The 19,259-nt window shown below is 58.1% G+C and overlaps 1 protein-coding gene and 1 long non-coding RNA gene across 4 annotated transcripts in view; one reads left to right on the top strand and one right to left on the bottom strand.

The window, feature by feature from the left end:
- Positions 1 to 19,259, bottom strand: part of KCNQ1 (potassium voltage-gated channel subfamily Q member 1) — a 323,020-nt gene that overhangs the window by 154,969 nt on the left and 148,792 nt on the right. The window lies entirely within an intron of this gene.
- Positions 1 to 19,259, top strand: part of LOC119864243 — a 41,998-nt gene that overhangs the window by 15,263 nt on the left and 7,476 nt on the right. The window lies entirely within an intron of this gene.

Genomic DNA, 19,259 nt, shown 5'->3' with positions numbered 1-19,259 from the left:
CTCCCCGGGAGGACAGAGCTGGGTGGCCACGCATGGAAAGCCTCTGAGCACAGCCTGGTGGCAGGGAGACTCCTGGCTTCCGGGTGCGTCGCCTCTGAGCACCTCCCCAGGTGCCGCCACCGCCTGTCCAGGCACCTCAGCCATCCCCCAGGCCTCTGTATACACCCGGAAAAGCCTCTACATACGAGACCCCTGGAGGGTCGTTGTAGTTCATGCATCTGGTTTCCCTGCGTTTCTAGAAATGGCAGCAGAAGGGAGTGGGTCAAGGGGAGGGATCCTTTGTGATCAAACACCGTGGGTCGACTCTGGATTCCCAACTGCCATGGCCTGTGGAATGTGAGCCCTGCAGGGAGAGCCAGGGCGGAGGAGCTCCAGAAAGAGTGGGGAGGCCTTATGGCTGCTCTGGACCCACCGCAGGCTATGTAGGCTCTAGCAGGCCCTGGCGGGATGAGGGGCCACAGCCCGGGTCCTGCCCCGTGGCTGGCCTGGGCACAAATCCCCCTCGTTTATTCATTCACCTATTTCTTCATCAAACATTCACAGAGAGGCCGTGATGGGCTCCACATGGATTAAGCCCTGAAGATAACAGCACTGAGCCCAAAGGCCTGCTTCTGCCTTCACCGGCCCCCCGCACTTGCCGGAGACAGCCAGTAAACCCTTGAGCACAAATAAACACGCAGTTATCCATTAAGAATGGAGGGGGGGGGGCAGGATTCTCGGCAGCCCAGTCTGAGGTGGGGACGTTCCAGCTAAGGCCCACAGGGCCTGGGAGGGGAGATGGTCGGGGAAGAGCCTAGGTGTATAATGATACCAAGAGAATATTGGAGGAGCCACGACGACTTCATTAGATGTACCACTCAAGGTCGCTCTGAACTTGGTGACCCTCGGCCCTAGACTTAACCTTTCAAGCCTCAGGTTGATCATATATAAAACAAGAGTGATAATATTCTTACGTCAAAAGCTGCCCTGATGCGCAGATTAGTGAAATCATGTTTATAAAGCGCTTAGCACAGCGCCTGGCGGAGAGGAAGTACAGTGCTCTTATTCTTTGAAGATTATTCTTTAGCTCAGAGCGTGTGCGGGGCTGGTGAGTTTTCCCTCTGCCCAGACGGCGCCGCTGGGCCTCCTCTGGAACATCTGTATGCCCAAGAAGTGCAGAGCAGGCCCTGAGAGAGCCAGGGCTGCACCCGTCTAACTCCTGCTGGTCCTCGGGGACCGCACAGGGCCTGGGGTGCTCACACACACCCCCTGCACACCCCCAGACCCCGGGCCAGAGGGCACCTTTCCTCCACCTGCCCACAGAGGACCACCCCAAATCCTCTATATCAGTTCTGAGAGCCTGGAGCCTGCATGTGCCAGCCCTGGGGGGCAACCAGAGTTCCAGCCTGGAACTGCCCCTTGTCCTTCTTAGCCAAATGCGTGTGTGTGGTGGTGGTGGGGGGGGGGGGGCAGGGGAGCGGGGACAGTTAGAAACCTCCAGAAACATGAAAGGCAAGTTCTTTCCAGGCTTAAGGGGTGGGTCCAGCCCAGACCAGGTGGGGCCTCCATCTTCCACCAAGGGAGCCTGAGGCCAAGGAGGTCAGCGAGTCCCAACCCTGCTCCTAGAGCTTTCATGAGGATCCCTGTTCTTTGCAGTCATCCCAGCTCCTAGAACCATCCTATCCATGGGGGGTGATCAGGGGGCTTCAGGACAGTGAGGGGTCACATAGTTGGGGGGAGAGAGACGGAGCTGGGTAGCCCTGGGGGTACTGACCCTCCATAGGGGGAGCATTCAAGGAATGCCCCACAGCCCGGCCTGTCCTCACGGCTCCCTGAACCCCTGCTTCTGTCCCACAGGGAGCTCACTTGCTTCCTTCCATCCCACTCTTCATCAAACGTCAACGGTATAAAAGGACTTTCTTTCTGTGTGCTGCTAGCATTCAGAAATAGAACTGTTGTCCAAGAATTTTCTCACAAGAAGGAAATCCTGCCATTTGTGACAACATGGGTGAATGTGGAGGATGTTGAAATAATCCAGACGCAGGAGGACACACAGTGCACGATGCCAGTTACATGAGGGGTCTAAAGCCCTGACTGCTGGAGGCGGAGGGTGGTGGTGGGCGGGGTTGGGGTCAGCCCCCCGGCGCAGAGGGTCAGTCCCGTGGGGCAAGTGGGGCCGGACCAGAGCTGCAGTCAACCACACTGCACGGTGTCTTTCACAGGCTGCTGGGAGGGCAGGTTTGGCATGAAGCACCCTTCAATAATAATAATAATAATAATAAAATAATAATAATAATAATAATAATAATACCACCAGCAATAGGGTAAGAGGGAGCTCTGGGAGCTAAGGGACAGTTTATGGCTGAGATCACAGTGATGGTCTCATGTGTGTGACTTCTCTCCAAACTCATCATGCTGCACACGTCCATTCTGTACAGACTTGGTATGCCAATCATACCTCAATGAAATGGCTAAAAAAAAGGAAAAGCAAAACCAAAAAAATACTTTTTCACAGGAACTTTTGTTTTGTTTTGAGCATATAGTTTAAAATAATCACATTCTTGATGAAATCCTCCAGAGCCTCTTTAACGGAGCCCAAATGCCACTGACGTCCGCATCTGGCAAGGCTGACACGATACAGGAACACACACCTATCTCATCTATGATAAGGCAATAACCCTACAGAAAATATTAGTAACTTGGGTCCATTGGCTTTGAAAAATCCAAGCCGGAGCAGGGAGGGTCGTGCTGAGAACGCCAGTGGAGGCCCGGCAGCCTGGATGGGTCTCCAGGGAGGTGGGTTGAGCACGAGTCGACTTCAGAAGGTCCCCTAGTGTGCTGTCCCACATACAGAGCATGCTCAGCAGGACAGGCTTCAAAAAATGCACAACAGATGGGTGGCTGCCGAGGCTGAGGACACGGCTGGTGGGAGGGAGCGCGTATGGCTCTGAGGGGTGACACGAGGGACCCTGCGGATGACAGGAGTGCCACTGGAGCAGTGTCTGTATCCTGCCGGTGATCTTAGCCTACAGTTTGCAAGATGTCACCGTGGGGGGAAAGTGGTAAAGGACACATGGAATCAATTATTTCTTACAACTGCATATGAATCTGCAATTATCTCAAAATAAAAAGTTTAATTAAAAGAATCATGATCCTCATACTAAAAAATCAACAGTCCTAAAAATACCCAATAATGAATTTTAAAATGTACAAAATCCACACAGAGGGCTGAAAAATATTGAGGGACTTTATAGCTCTTTGAACATAGATAAACCTCTCCTATTTGTGCCTAGAAAGGCCATTTTCGTAAAAAAAAAAAAAGATAATTCTAAGTTAATCTAAATTGATCGCAGCTTCCATAGAAAATACCAAGAGAATGTAGAGGGTCACACACATGAGAGGGTCACACACATTTTTTTTTCTTTTAATCAGACAAGCTGATTCCAAGGTCTGTAAAGTTCTGAAGAGGCATCATCTGGAGCTCTTTGGTGGCAGCCTGGCTCTCTCGAGCTCCAGAAAGGCTGGATTTTAAAGACTGCCCGGCATCCTAAATAGTCTCAGGAGCACACACTGCATTTCTTTCTGAAGCTGACCCTCTTCACTCAGACTCCCTCCCCTGTGGCCTCGTCAGGCAGCCAGCATAGTAAATGTGGTAAAAGATGCACACCTGCTTGGGCACCCCGTAGCCTTCCTGCGCTTTAGCACCCGTCTCTGCACTCCATGCAGGGGTCCCTGCAATCCTCCCAGCAGCCCTCTGTAAGGCATGCTTTCTTGTCATCTCCATTTTACAGAGGGGGGAGACTGAGACTCCGGCCACATAGCTCCCCCAAGGTCCAGCAGGTAGGGGGTGGCACAGTCAGGGTTTGAATGCGGGCTGTTGCTGCAGCTTTGCCCTTAGCCACAAGTTTTTGTTCCCAAGTCCGTAAAGGAGGACTCCAAGCAGGGGGGCAGGGGACTGGGGGCAGCATTCCTCTGGGCTGGTTTCATAAGGACAGGCTAGAAAGGCTGCAGTGGTCCAGGGAGCCTGGACAAGCAGATGGTCTGGGCTGTGCCGTGGAGCTGTGCTGACCTGCACTGCTTGTGCCAGCACCTGAGCTAGCAGGCTTGATGGGGTCGGGGTCTTGTGGTGACCGAGGGTGGGGCTGGCTGGATCGTACAGATCCTTACTGCAGCTTTCTCCTTGAACTAGGACTATTCTAAACTCTTATTCTCTGCTGAGTTGCTGAACTCACGTTTCCTACGATGCCCTGAAGCACACAGGATCACACATGGGTGGGAAGCGGCCCCTGGGTCAGACCTGCATCCCCTCTGCAGCTGGACTCTACCATGTGAGCAAGCCTGAAAGAAGCAAACACTCCTGCTTCCTAACATTCCAAGCTGCCGAGGCAAGGCCTCGGCCCCAGACACTCAGCTTCCCGATCAGCTCCAGAGCTAATCCTGTGTCTACATCTGAAGAGCGTTTTGATCCACGCCCTGGATTCTCTGGTCGGCTGCGCCGTGGGAAATGCAGTTTCCCCCGTTGGCCTTCCAGTAATAGGGATACGGAGGCCCTGCCATACTGATAAGCACATCATAAAGTTCCCAAGTCAGAGCACCCAGCCTGGCCTGTCCCTGGCCCGCTGGTCGTCCAGAAGCCCATCTACACTCGGACACAGATGACAGGGGAGTTTGAAACACGATCAAGGGAGCAGTGAAGTCAGCAGCGAGGAGGTGATGCGCTCAAACAGCTCGCGTTGGGACAACTAGTTAGACGCCCGGAAAATACACTGCATTTAATGATTTCTTACACCAAATCCCAATGAAACACTATGTCCATGTAAAAAGGTGAAAGAATGGCAGAAGAAAACACGGGAGAGTCCATTAGAACAAGCTCAGAAGAAAGAAGTGTTTTCAGGTATACAAAGGACCCTAAGTCACAAAACACCGCCAAAATTCACGTCAAAATTTAAAATTCCCACCAGCAGAAAAATATAGAAGCTAAAAGACAAATGAAAAGCTGGGCTAAGATATTTTTGACACATGCTGACTTCCTATCAATCAATAAAAGGGGGGTGGGGGCTCAAAAAGAGGAGAATTTAGGAAGATGGAACACAGAAGAAATGCTCTTAATTATTTGAAGAGATAAAGCCCTCATTTATAATAAGTGTATATCAGAACTCCAGCATGGCATTTCTCATCCATCAGATGAATGGAGATAAAAGCCAGGACTGCATGTCTGCTTGGGGAAGGTGCGGGTGTGGGCGCAGGGTGTACAGGGCCACATTCACAGTCACGGTCATGGGCTCCAGGGGCCCGCTCACAGTCCTGGACTCACGGTCACGGGTGTATGGGGCTGCTTTCATGGGTACAGGGGGCACAGGGCCCCGGCAGGGCCGCCTTCACGGGCCCAGGCACAGCTGCCATTTGGCAGGATCTGTGAAAACATGTACATATGGGGAAAATGGACTTTTGGAAGTGAATCCACTTAGAATGGAGACAGAAATTAAATGAAACACGGATCTGACCGAGAGGTTTCCTTGAACAATATCGACACTAGCTGTGAACACAAGCCTGTCCTAGGAGAAGCTGTTGTCACGGCAGACACCTGCTCATTTTGGAATGAGCGAGTGGAGACAGCCTGGGGCTAGTGGCCGTGAAACGTCCTGCGACACCACCGTCCTGCGGCACCACTGTGGGGCACCTTTCACCACAGCCCAGGCGTCGGCAGCTTTTCCACAGAAAGACTCGTTTCGTAGAAGGGAGGGCTTCGCCGCAGTGCGAGGGGCTGTCCGCAACCGTCGACTGCTTCACTGGCTCTGGCCTGAGCTGCACATCCAGGCACCCGCCTTGATTTTGTCTCCCCCCGGTAACTGGGGGAACCCTGCTTGATCCCTGGGGCAGCCTTCAGTTCCCTTCATGGAATCTCTCATCTTGGCAAGGTTTCCAGTTCTTCTTTACAATTGATTCACTTTGTATGGTGCTTGTTTGGTAAGGGACAGCCTAGAAAGAGGCTCCGCCAACAGAGCTGGAGCAGGGATAAGCCTGGGGGGAGACAGTAGTGTTTGGTGGGAGGGACGGGCTAATTTCATAATCGGGCAGTTCCTTAGTACGTATCTGAATGGTTAATGGCCGTCTTTAGCTGCCCTATACATCCATCAATAGGGGATTGTTCAGTCCTAACGGCACAATGGAATGCTCTGCAGCTGTTAATAGGGAGATGCGCTAGATGTCTTAATATAGACCCATCTCCAGAACACCCAGGCATCTTCCCTTTGAACAGTGCACACTGGGGCCGCGAGTTCTCCAACAAACGAGTGGCCTTGCTCAGGGGCTGCGGAAACGTCCCCTTAGAGCCCGGCACACCGGCCAGGGCTCCGTTCTCTCCGTGTGCCTGGTGCTCGCTTCCTGCCCAGGCTGCAGAGCCTCCCCGATCGCCATGTATGTCCCTGCTGGGCCAGTCCTGCCAGCCGCAGGGAAGTCTTGTCCTCAGGCCCACTGTGCGGCCCACCCCTGCCTCCATTGATGGGATGCTCGCCGACCCACCCAAGCGCGACGCCTTGGCCCGACGGCCCTCTCACCCCACCGTCTGGATGTCTCTTTTCAGGCAAGATGGGCTCTGGTGTTCACCGGAAACAGAACCGATGCCATAAGGACTGTAGCCCCATGTGGGGGAAGCCCGGTGTGGCGGGCTGAGTGCAGAGGCCATGTCTCCTGGAAACTACACTGGAACCACACGGCACGCAGCTGTCCCCGGCTCGTGCGTGTGCGTGTCCACGTGAATGTGCGCACAGAACACTTAATAACAGTGCTTCTTGGAGGCGCTGCACTATGTAAACCAACCTCACCCAGGCAGCCCAAAAAGAAGCATGGCATATCCATACATTAGCTCAAAAAAGGGAAACCTCGGACAAACACGCACACCACGTGACACCTCATGGAAAAAGGTGGTACACGTAAGGATATGCACACGGACATACTTGCTCACATGAAACACCGGGGAAAAAGACGATCAGAAACTGTTATCAGTGCTAACTTTTAGGGAAGGAAACTCAGGAATTTGGGGTTGGGGTGGGGACAGCCGGATTTTTCACTGTAGCCCATTTTGTGCTCTGACTGCTTTGCCGTGTGTGCGTGGAAAGCCCGCTCCATTATGAGGACCGTTTTCCTAGCACAGCGTTGCGGTAGGTGAAGCCCGGTGTGCCGCAGAGCGTGCGGAGGTTTTGCCAGGCGGTGAACGGGCAGCCCTGTGCGGAGGCTGGGGAGGCTGGCGGGAGGCAGCTCTGCCGCATGGTGCTGTGGGCTCTGGTTCATGTCACTCCGAGGAGCAGGGGCTGCTCCAGCACAAAGAGGTTTTTGACAGCGTAAGGCAGAACCAGAGCGAGAGCAGACCCTGGGCAGGCTCCCAGGGAGCCCACCCCCACTCTAATGGGAAGGGGTGCCCTCCACCCCTCTGCAGACCGACAGGCTCTCCTAGGAAATGAGATGCTGCCTGTGGTCTGTCACTGCAGGATCTGGAGAGGAGTGATTCTCTAAAGAAAGGAGCGTGTACGTGTATGGCATGTTCTGGCTGCCGCGTCTCATTAAATACTTTAGTTTTTATGTAACTCTTTCCCATTTTCAGGTAATCTTTGACTTTAATGAACGCAGCAATGACAACACGATGTATCTTTCAAGTGACCCACCTCCTCCTGTCTGTGTTAATGTAAATATTCTCTAACGCATACTCACAACTTAAAAATACGGAAAAGCACCAAACCTGGAGCATGGACCCTAGCTGAGGTCCATGCTTTACTGTTGCCAAAACCCAGCTTTGGGGAGGAGCGACTTATCTCCACTTCTGAAACGGCACGGTGCGGGTGGGCGCCGCGTGGAACCCGGGTCCTCCGGGGAAGTGACACTGTTGACCTAGGAGGGGGCCCAGGTGCTGCCCCCGCTGGGACAAGGGGGGCGCGGAGGGGAAGCCGAGGCCAGGGACCCACTCCGGACGCGTCCACATGCAGCCTCCACAGGGGCCCTGCCCTGGCATCCCCGTCCCCCGCCTGGGCGTGGGGAGGCCGGGCGGGAAGCAGCCAGCCCCGAGCCCGCCACCGTAAGAGGACACGGAGAGAAACAGCTCCAGTCAGCCCCACAAGCGAGGCCTGGAAAACTCTGCAGCTGGAGCGGACACAAAGGACCTTTCAGACTGCAGCCAAGGTGCCCAGGGAGCGGGGCTTTTTTTTTTTTTTTTTCCTTTTTTTTTTTTTTTTTTTTTTACAGCTATTAGGGTGACAAGCCTTTCCAAAGGCCAGCAGTTGGCGAGGGTTTCCAGGAAGCTGGTCTGGCACCAGGCTGGGATTGGAGCAACTTTAACGAGTTAACTTCAGAAGGAAGGAATCATCAGGGAAGGTTTAAGGTTCAACAAACTTTTTGAATTATTTTGCAAAAAGTTCTGGCTTTCAAATTCAAAGGCATGTTTAGCCGTGACTGTTTTCAGCCAGAGATTATTTCAAAGGCAGCGCAGCCCGCACGTTTCTGATTCATTCAGTCCAGGTATTTGTCTCAACTCCTCGGGACGGGCTTTGCCAGTGCCATCCAGTGCCGGGAAACGCGGGGTCACCTTACACGTCTCCTCAAACACCCCTCCGCCCACGTGCCTCTCCCTCGGCCAGCCCCCGTGGCCCTGGGCGCACACGCGCACACACGCGCACACACCTTCCCCGAGCAGGAAGCTGCTCCCTGCCAAGAGCGAATGGAATTCAGATTTCCAGAGGGTGTCCTTGGCTCCCAGATCCACAGCCACACACTGAAGAAAGGTCCTAGTGTGTGTGGTGGGGGCCCAGAGAGAGGGGCCTCCATCTCGGCTCACGTCTATCTGGGCCCCAAGAAAAACCCACAACTGGCTGTGCTCTCCTCAGCCACACCCGGCCTCAGTCACATTCCTTCCTTTCCTGAGCCCACACTGGGTGGCCACACAACCCCGCTTCTACACCTCCCTCCCCACCGGCAGGGAGACCTCGGCCAGGCCCTCATGGGGCGGCCAGCAAGCGCCAACGAGGGGGCCGCACCCCAAGCCCAAGGCAGCCGGAAACCACCGAGGGGCCCGAGGGGCTGGGCATCCCACCCGGGGCCTCCTCTCAGCAGTTCTCACTCCCCGAACAGCACAGCCAGGGCCGAGCTCCTTGCGGGAAGTCCCTCTTCACATCCCACCTGTACCCTCCTGGCTGCTGCCCCGGTGCCCCCCCCCAGCAGACGCTCCCCACACACCATGAGAAGCACTGCCCCCCGCCCCCACCCCACCATCCAGGCTGGGCCTTCTGAGCCCTGAGATCTGGCATCCTCGGGAGTTAAACATTTACAGGCGTACACCAACAGCAGCCCAGTAAATGAGACAAGTCCATGATCAGCCACACACGGTGGACAGGCTGGTCACGCTTAGCTTCTCTTTGACCCCAGTCCCTGGGACCTCGCCACCTGCGTGGCCAGGTAGCAACAGGTGGAGAATATGGTCGTCCCACAGGTCTTCGGAGGTGGTGAGGACTGATGAGCAGGAGCACTGCTGGCTTTTCAGGTGCTCAGCACCCACGGAGGCCCAGCACCCGGCAGAGCAGGTCTGCTGCTAAATCAGAGCCAAGCCATATCCCCCCAGACAGGCCCCTCTGTCTGCTCGGGAGACTCTTTTCAGAAGTGGGGGCTCCTGGGCCTTGCATTTCTGCCCGGGGGGAGGCTGCAGCTTTACAGCCTGGGCTGGAGTCTCTGCTTGGGCTCCTGCCCCTGCTCAGGGCCACTCTGACCCTCCTGAGCTGGGAGTGCTGGCACCCCTGCCCTGGTCGTGTTCACTGGGGTCTCGGGCCAAGTGCCATAAGGTCCTGCAGTGGCCTGAGAGGCCACGGCACTGTCCCTTCTGGCCAGCGCAGACCTTACATTTTAGTGTTTCTGGAATGCCTCGGCTCTACTGGCTTCTCCTTCCAAGCATGGCCCACAGTGGACTTAACTGAGGGACACTCTTCCCGCATCCCTTGGGGAGGGTCTGTGTGTGTGAGAAGCAGCAGGAGGAGAAGGCCACGGCCATGGCCTTCAGGAAGTGCGTCATGCTGCTTTCCAGGTAGCCAGGTGCCCAGAGCATGGCGTTCAGGGAAGTGCCCTGGCTAGGCTACCCTACCAACAAGGGTTGGGGTAGTCAGTTGACCTAGGCCTGGTGTGGGGTGGGATGCAGGTTCTACTAGAGCAGATGGGCCCTGCTGGAACAGCAAACATGCATGGGATTCGGGGTCAGGATCCCAGGGCCTGTCCCAGCTCTGTCAGCAGCTGGCATATCCCCTGGGCACGGTCCTCTCATCTCTGGTGTCAGGGTCCCCACTTCCCAAGCTGTTTCTCCTGAAACCTACAGAGATATTTCCCTACCCCAAACCTAGGCCCCCTGGTCTGACAAAGTCTACCACCCAGGACAGGATGGGGGTTGTTGATGGAGAGGCCTGTGAGCCTAGAGCTGCCACGGACTGTGGGGGTAACTGGGACATCATCTCAGATGAAGTCCTCTGGACCTCTTGGGTGGCACCAGCCCCAGACCGCACACACTTGCCAGCCTGAGCTCAATCATGCTGGGAGCACTGCCCCACCCGGGCCACCCCCATCTCATGAGTCTGCCCCCTGTTCCTGCTACAGCCTCGCCCTGCATCCAGGCCCCCAGGAGCTCCCACCTGGAGCCCACACACCCAGCTGGGGGCTTCCATGGGGCAGTTCAAAAAGAAAAGCTGGAAAAAAAGCATTCCAGTGTTTTTAACTGGGAAAGATTCCACTTGATTTGACAAGTCCAGGATGTAAGGACAACACGGGAACCACAAGCCTGCCACTGAGAGGCCCAAGAGGAAGGATAGGTAGAAGAGAGGTGTCCTTGGGCCGGGGAGTGGACAACACGGGGCCCCAGAGCCACCCAGGCAGGGCCAGGGAGCCAGGCCCAGAGCACACTCAAAGGCTGGAAGCCAAAGGTCCCAGCATGACCTTACCTTGCACTTCATACCCTAGATACAGAGCCCGGCTACGGGGGATGAGGTAGGGGCCCTGGGGCCAGCTGCTGGGAGCTGCCCACCTGCTCAGGGGCCCTGGCTCTCCGGTCCAGGTCCCTGGCTACAGCGAGGCCATGGGGAAGGACGCTGAGTGTGTGTGTGTGCGAGGGAGTGGAGCTCTGTGCTCTGAGCAGCCCTGACTTCCCACCATCTTCCAGATGTGCCCTCTACTGCCTACTGATGGCACCCCACTCTCTGTCTCAGTTTCCCCAGCAGGGCAGCACAGGAAACTGCTGTGGCAAGTGTTGAGCTTTGGGTGCAGCATAGTGTGATCTTGTACGATGGTTCAATTCCAAAGTCTTAGGAGACAGATCGCGTAGAGTCACAATTCCCTTTGCAAATCCCTTGAGTTGCCCCGAAAAAACAACAACAACAAAAAAAAACCAATCCTGTCTCAGAGCTGTGTGCACACCCCGCTGAGCGGCCGTCATGCCCGCTCAAGTGGGAGCAGCTCCATGCAAACGCAGAGGCTTTCCCTGCTCCCCAGACACAGGCAGCGCCGTCTTTCAAGAGGGCTGCTGGGGCTGCTCCCCACATGCAGACGTCACTTACGGAGATGATCAAAGCAGTCGTGGGGTCAGGGTAAGGGTGTGGGGCTGACAGGGTGCCAGCCTCTGCCTCTGAGGCCGGACTGGACTCCTGTCCCCCCCCCCCCCACCTCCACTATTTCTTCCCCTTCCCTCCATGAAGACTTCCTCCTAGGTGGTGCCCCAGGCCTCCCGAGGCAGATGAGCCTTGCCCTCCTTGCATGGAGGTGCCAGGCCCACGGTGTGTGGAGAGACCGTGCAGAATTCTCGGAGCAGGCAGCCAGGAAGAGACACTCGGCCAAAGCACTGACTCGCTCCACGCGCCGTCTCTCCTGCTGATGGGCCACAGGAACACTTTGGGAGGCCCAGACCCCACACCAGATGCCGGCCGCCTTGTCTCTGTGGGCTTGTGACTTCCCTGCCCACCAGCCCTCCGGGAACCAGCCTGGCCTCCCCCTCAAGGACCTGGGCTCCCCAAGAGACCGCCTGCCTGGAGATGAGCCCTGGCTCTGTCCCCACCTCGCAAGTGACACTTGCAAGTCCTGACTCTCCCGAGAAGCAGAGGTACCGACCCTCTGCTTGTTTTGGACCCATAAGGACACAAGCTGTGCATCTCAGCTAAGCGCAGCCTCTGCTCGCAAACCTGACACAAGACATGCAGCCTCTTCTGAGCACCTGGCAGCCAGCAAGCCCGTGACCGCTGCAGCCATATTTGGGCTGTCCCTCTGCTAGGCCGCCCAGGGGGCTGCACGGGGCCAAGAGAAGGCAGGACACCAGGCCCATGCTGCCCATCTCTGCTGGAAGGCTATCACCATCCTTGGCGGGTAGGCCCGATGGCGAGGAGGACACATGGCAGCAGGATGGCCCTCCCTGCCGAAGAAGCAGGACATGGGGGGCCTAGGTCTCTCCCTGCACCTGTATGGGAGCCGGAGCTCCTTTCTTTGCTACGACAGGGTGTGGGTGGTGCACCTGCCTCCAGCCCACGTGGAGCCCGAGGCTCGAAGGCCTGCAGGCAGACCTGGTGAGTGATGGTACCTAATGGCTACACACTGACCCCAACCGTATCCCATGGACACTTGTGATCTGGTGCTTTACCAAGCCCTCAGGTCAAGTAAGGGACGTCTTCGTGGGGTCTCCCAAACCAAGGTGACATTTATCAGGCACACTCTCGAAGGAGGCACCGGGCTGGACATGGGCCTCAGGGCCTCAAGCGCTCACACCCGCCCCGTGAGGCCCGTCTCCAGGGTCTGTGAGAGGACGCCAAGGCTCAGAGGTGAGCTGACTGCCCCAGTGTCCCTCCCAGCTGGGGTTCCTGGGAAGACCGTTTCCCTGGGGTGAATACTCGAACATCAACTGATGAGGAGTAAACCTCTCATAGGCCACAGGCAACCACGGGACCGGAACCTACAGAACACAGTGGGGAACTGGAGAGGAATTTGGAGTCAACGGGGGATGCGTGGAGGCCACAGCTGCAAAGACCTGGTATCATGACGATGTTCATTCTCCTCACCTAGAGAGGATGCTGGCCGTCAGGGGGAGAGGTGGGCTGCACAGAGACAGGCCCGTTGGAGGCAGGGGACCCAGCCAGAGCCTTCTCCACTGGCCCCAGACCTGTTATCAAACGACGGAGCCAGGGCTACAGTCTGCCCTGCAGAGCTGCGCAGGGCCCCAAACCGGAGTGGGACGGTGCGGAGCTGGCCAGGGGGTGGAGGGTACTGAGCCAGCCTGCGTCTCCAAGGGGGAGAAAATGTACCTTGACCTCAGCCTCACATTGGATGCAAAAATCGATTCCAGATGGACCACGGATCTACATGTGAAAGGTGAGCTAATAAAGCTTTAGAAAAAATCAGAATATCTTTATGACCTTGGAGTAGTCAAAGTTTCTTTAATAGGACACAAACAGCACTATCCAGAAAGGAAATGTTTGATTAACTGGATCACATTAAGAGTTCACTTAAAGTTCTTCTGTTCATCAAAAGACGCCCTCGAGAGAGGAAGGGACGGCCCGCGAAGGGAGGGGGATTTCTGTGCTAGGTGTGCTCGGGTGTGTGTGTGCAGGCACACTTCGGCACGCACGTCCCCGCCGCCCATGAGTCCTACCGGGATGCGTGAAGACAGAACGAGAAGAGGTCCATCACGGAGAAGAGGTCACCCAGAATAAAATGGGCACAAGACCTGCGCCTCTTCACCAAGGACAGCATCGGACCGAGGACCGAGGCGGGGACGCCTCCCACCCGATGCCGCAGATCCCTGCCGCCGCCCGCCGGGCCAGAGGGAAAGCCCGAGAAGTGGCGTTGGCGGCGGGGCGGCCGTGCCCGGGGAAGCGCTCGGCAGGACCCAGGGAAAGTAAACACGCAGTCGGGCGCCCGGCGGCCCCACACCTAGGCAGCGCGCACCGGAAATGCAGCCTGTACCGTCGCCAAAAAGCCTGTACAGGATATTCTTAGCACTAATGATAACAACCCGCCGCTGGCACCAGTCCACGCAGCCGTCGACAATAGAGCGGATAAACAAAGTGTGGGCCGTTCACACGGTGGCGTGCCAGCGGTGCTCCCTGCAGCCACGCGGCCCTCAGCCCGGGAAGCCAGACGTCCGCACGGTGTGTGCGCCGGGAGCGTCTGACTCTAGAAAGTTCGGCAATGGGCAGCGCAGAGTCCTGCTGCCAGAAGCGGAGACAGCGGTGACCCTTAGAATGTGGGACAGGAAGTAGGAGCCCCGGGGATTCCCCCGGGGGACCTCTGTCGCTCTGCCTGGGTGCAAGTTACGAGCGGCCTTGGGCTGACATGTCCCAAGTGCTCTTGAGATGTGTGTGCTCATCTGTGCGCACTTTGTCCTTCAACCAGAATGGTCAAAGTGGCCTAGATGCAAGGATGGAACTTTCTGGGCCTAACTTGAGAGCCGGACCACCTGTGCCCGGAGAGGGGTGGGCCCGGACCCCGACTCAGGCCTCCTGACCCGGCCGCCCTAGGGCTCAGCCTCCTTTCCAGATTTAGGGAAACACTGTGAGGGGGCCCAGGACTGCCAGAAAGGTCTCCGTAGCCACACCAGGGCTGTCTGTGAAGTCACTTTGTTCTCCACCCACCTCTGGGGTACGGATGCTCCCTCTCTCTGACATTCTCCAGCACTCCTTGCCTGGTCCAGACCAACCTCACCAAAGACCTGTCGGAGGAGAGCACTGAGCCCAGCCTGGGGGCACCCCGAGACCAGGCGATACCGCCACGGCCACCGAGGAAGGAAGAAGCCTCCCACGTTCCTCCGGGCCTTCTACCTGGACTGAGGGCCCACTCCCCAGAGCGGTGGCCTCGGGAGGCGGGCTGCATCCTCCTCACGTGCTTAGATGGAGGAAGTGAGGCTCCCAGAGGTTAGGGGGCCTCTAGGGCCGGCCCACAGCTGGGCCGGTGCAGGCTGAGAGCCAGATTGAGGGCATCTGATTCCCAGTCCCGTCTCTTTCCCACTGAGCCACTCCGCCTCGCTTTTAATTTAATTAGGAGAACATTTAATCCCCCCGTGCATTTCAGAGACGGGTTTGAGCTGGCCGGGGCTGGGAGGCTCTGACGGGGCCTGTGACTCATGCAGCTTTGCACAGCACTCCCGGGCCGGCTCCCACGGGGCTTCCTTGGCACCTCACGCAGACAGAGGTGGTCTGGAGCTTCCAGAGAAGACAGGACACCGGTCTGGAAAGACAAACTGGTCTCATCTGTTCCTGGCAAGCCCCCTCCTTCATCCCCCTGGACACTAGCCCCGGAGCGGCCTCCTCATCCTTTCCCACCAATGTTTGCAGGGCAAGAAACAAAGCAAGAAGCATGGCCACTCGAAGAGGTGTGGCGCCTGGCGCCTCTGGGTCCATGGGAGCAGGCCACAGCTGCCCCAGGCCTCCGAGATGTCCTGGGCCGTGCTGGTCCCAACCAAAGAGCTAGCGCTCCGGTCCATGTTACTGAGTGTGGGGCCGAGCCTTGTGACATTTGCCCCCATTACCAGAAGGCACGAGGCTGGCCCTAGCCTCGCTGACAAACGCAGAATTCAGGAGACATTAGCAGTGATGTGGACGAAAGCCAGGCCGCAGCGGCCTTTCTGGAAAAGACACACTTGAGCATTTTGGCATGAGACTCCACAGGGTCCAGGAGAAAGTTGGAGACATGGAAATTCTAATTAACGCACATGGGGCTGGTTTTGCTCAAGGATCTACGGGTTGTCCTGTCATGGGAGGCCAGCAAGCACATAGTTGCCAGGGAGGTGCTCGTGGTCACCTGGTGGGCCCCATAGTGCCCCAGCCCTGCCTTCCCTCTGCCTCCCTTCTGGGGAGGCCTGTGGTCCTCCCCATGCCCATCTGTATGCAGGGTGGCACACTATGCTCTCCCCTGAGGAGCAGGATGGGGTGGCTGGTAAGCAGGAGCCTCGCCCAGCCAGGATGCCATAACCGAAGACCTGGAGAGGACCAGGCGTCAACTCTTCCAGAGGAGCCTGAGGCTTCAGTGTCTGCAGCAGGCCTGGCCTCTTGCACCAGGTGCCTGGGGTATGGGACAGATGTGGACTCCTGGCCAGTCTGGCTGCCTTGCAGCTGGGCAGGGAGTGGGGGGCTTCACAGAAGTGGCCGCTGTCTCCTGAGGCTGCTGGGACGAGGGTACCCAGGCCCAGTCAGAGCCACAGATGCTCATGCTGAGGCCATTCTGACCTAGCTGCACTCTGCCCTGCACACCAACACCCCTGCCGAAGCATTCACGGCCCTCACCACCTTGTTCCCTCAGGTGAGGCTGGCCTGGCCCTGGTGGGGCAGGAGCTGCAGTCCTGGGGCTCATGTGGCCTGGGGCTTCAGGAGTGCCAGGGAGAGAGCACCTCAGAGGAGCCACACGTACCCTGCTCCCTAGGAACTGAGGGTTGGGCAGGGAGTTAGACACCCTAGAAGGGTCCCAGGGCCCAATCTGAGGGCTCAGGGAGCTGGTACGGAGGCCCTGACAGCCAGAGCACATGGCCTGGGCCTCAGCGAGCTGAGGATGACACAGCCAGCCTCTGATGGCAGAAGATGAGTGACAAGGCCGTCTCAGATGGGGATGCCATGTGTGAGGCGTGGGCATGCACACAGCGGTGGCCCTTCCTTCCCACAGTCCTGCCAGGGGCCCCCAGGGGGCAGGAGCCCACGAGGGGGCTCCCCCGGTCCCCCTTTTACCCTGGATGCTCCTCTACCTCTACCTCTACCTTACCTCTACCTCACACTTGCCCCTTGGAAGCCCTGTGGCAAGGCTCTGAGTGGGGGACGCAGGTGCAGAAGCTCGAGGCAGACTTCTGCCTGAAAGGTGTGTGTCAGGCCGTGGCCCAGCTCCCCGGAGCTGTGGGGGGGCCCCAGGGCTGCACGGGGATGGGGGTGGGGCTTGCTTACAGCGCCAGGACCACGCCGCCTCCCCAGCCCGCTGTGTCCCAGCGACTCCCTAGTTTGCGCCGGGCCTGCTCACCGGCCCCCGGGCCCCCACCCCTTGCCCCACCAATGGCCAGCAGGCCCCGGAAAGAGGAGCTTCGCCCAGCCCCAGGGACCTTCCCGTAATCAAGGCTGCAGTGACCTCACCTCCCTGGGGCCCAGCGGGTGGGGAGAGCTTGAGATGGAAACAAAATGTGTCTTTATTTATGCTTTTAATTTGAATTCTGGAACTGACCCAACGTGGTAATACACTTAACCTCAGTAAAATGCTGAAGAAAAATGAATCTGTTTTTCAGTAACTGCTTCCCACCCACTCTGCCCCCTGTGAGACCCCCGTGTGCACCCCTGCCCTAGCACACACACCGGGGCGTGGGCGTCTGCTCCCCGTGCTGGGCCCGCAGGGCCGGGCAGTTGATAGGAGTGTCCCTGAGCCGCCGGAGCCAAATTTATTTAGGGGCACTGATCACCAGGAGGGCTGGCTGGCGGTGGAGGCACGCAGCCCCAGCACCGGTACACAGGGCAGGCACGGTGCCCACCGGAGCCCCCCCTTCTAACAGTCAGGGTAGGTTGGGGCCTCTGCCCAGCTTATAGCCCCAGCAGTGCTGAGGTCCTGGGCCCCAAAACCTCTCAGTGAGCCTCCACCCTACTCTCCCCACTGGGGCTCCCCGAGGCATGGTACCCTGTACTGAGGACATGTTGGTGCAGGTCCCCTGCCAGCTCAGCCTTGACTATGCCCTGACCGGACCACGATGCCATGAGGTGGCCCTTTGCTGCCCCTCTGGCTCCTTGCTCCCAGCCCCACCATGACCCAAGTATGACACCTGGACCCCTTCCCCCTTCCCAGGGGCTTCACATCCAGCTACTGCTTCTGGATGGCTCTGCTGGGAGAAGTTCTAGCCTGGGGACCTGGCTGGCTGACGACTGTGGTACAGGCCCCGACGGCACTGGGCCTGACAGCAGACACCTCCCCGCAGCCAACCTGCCTCTCTGGGGGCGCCAGCCTGGGAAGATCCACAGCTGGCATTTAGGACACTGATGCCCCCGGATCCCGCAAGCCTAGGGCCACAGTCCTAGAGGAGACACAGCTTAGCGTCCGGATGATCCAGTCTTGCTGGTGTGGGCGGCCTCCTCGGCTTTCGGAGCAGGTAGGCAGCCTGTGGCCCCAGGACACTTGGTGAGTGCTCATGCCAGGGCCGCCGATGGCCCTCACCTCCAAAGGGGTGACCATTGGGGCCTCGGCTACAGAGCCACCTGGGACCCGAGTCTTTCATCACCCTCACCCTGGGCTCCTCTGTGAGGGTCTTGCAGGGCCAGGGAGCTGGAGAGACCTCAGCACCCGGCTGGGTGGATGGTGGTAGTGGCCCTGTCCTTCCAGGGTGGGACTCCCTGCGTGTGTTCAAGGGGCTGGGCCACAGCCAAGAGAATACAGGAGAACAGGCTCCGGCAGGACAGTGACCCTGGGGACCCGAAGGGGTGGCAGGTACAGGGAGGTCCGGGAGGAGTCCACCTGCCCCTGGGCCATGGCCCCCTGTGGGCTCGGGCTGTCCTCACTCCGAGTGGGCACTGCACCTGTGCCGCCCACAGCGCCAGCCGCAGAACTGCACTCTGTGGTCTCTGTCGCGCCCTGGACTCTGTAAAGGCCTCCGCCACAGAGGTCCCCCCACTCTGCCTGGGGCGCCGGCCTGCCTCGCACGGCCCACCTGCCTTCCTTGTGCGTGCCTCGGCTCCTGCCACACATCCAGCAAGCCTGTCGCATCCCCTCCAGGACGGGTGGGAGCCCAGCAGCCCACCCCAGGGCCGTGTCCACGAGGACAAGGTGCTCCCACCAAGCCTCCAACTACGGGGTGCTGCCCAGTGTCCCCAGAGCCTGGGGGCCTGGAAAGATGGCCCGCGAGTCCTGCCTCATCAAAGCCCCATCCTGAGCCAGTCCCATCTTTCTCTCATTCTGGCTACGCGACCCTGCCCATCCTGCATGAGCAGCCCCCACCGGGTCCCAACGTCCCCGGTCACCCGCGAGGCAAAGGCCACCGGCCCAGGGCACAGGGTGACAAAGGCACACACGGCCCACGAGGACTCCGAGACCCCCAGAGAATGAAAACACCCTTCAGAGACGGGTCCGTGGAGAGGGGAGCGCGTCAGCGAGGGACTCCGGGTGGGGCTGAGGGGAGCGCCTGTCTGATGGCAGGGGAAGCCCCGTGGGGCGGTGGCCGGAACGGGCCCGAGTGCCCCACTGACCCCAGCACTCGGTCACACTGGGTGCCCCTGCTGGGAGCACTGAGTCATAGCTCGCAAGGGAGTCACACCACGGCGGGGCCCTGGGGA

Source organism: Canis lupus, chromosome 18 (assembly GCF_011100685.1).
Source record: "Canis lupus familiaris isolate Mischka breed German Shepherd chromosome 18, alternate assembly UU_Cfam_GSD_1.0, whole genome shotgun sequence".
Classification (NCBI taxonomy): Eukaryota; Metazoa; Chordata; class Mammalia; order Carnivora; family Canidae; genus Canis; species Canis lupus.
The sequence above is the reverse complement of the archived record's forward strand: the minus strand, read 5'-3'. Positions and strand labels throughout refer to the sequence as shown.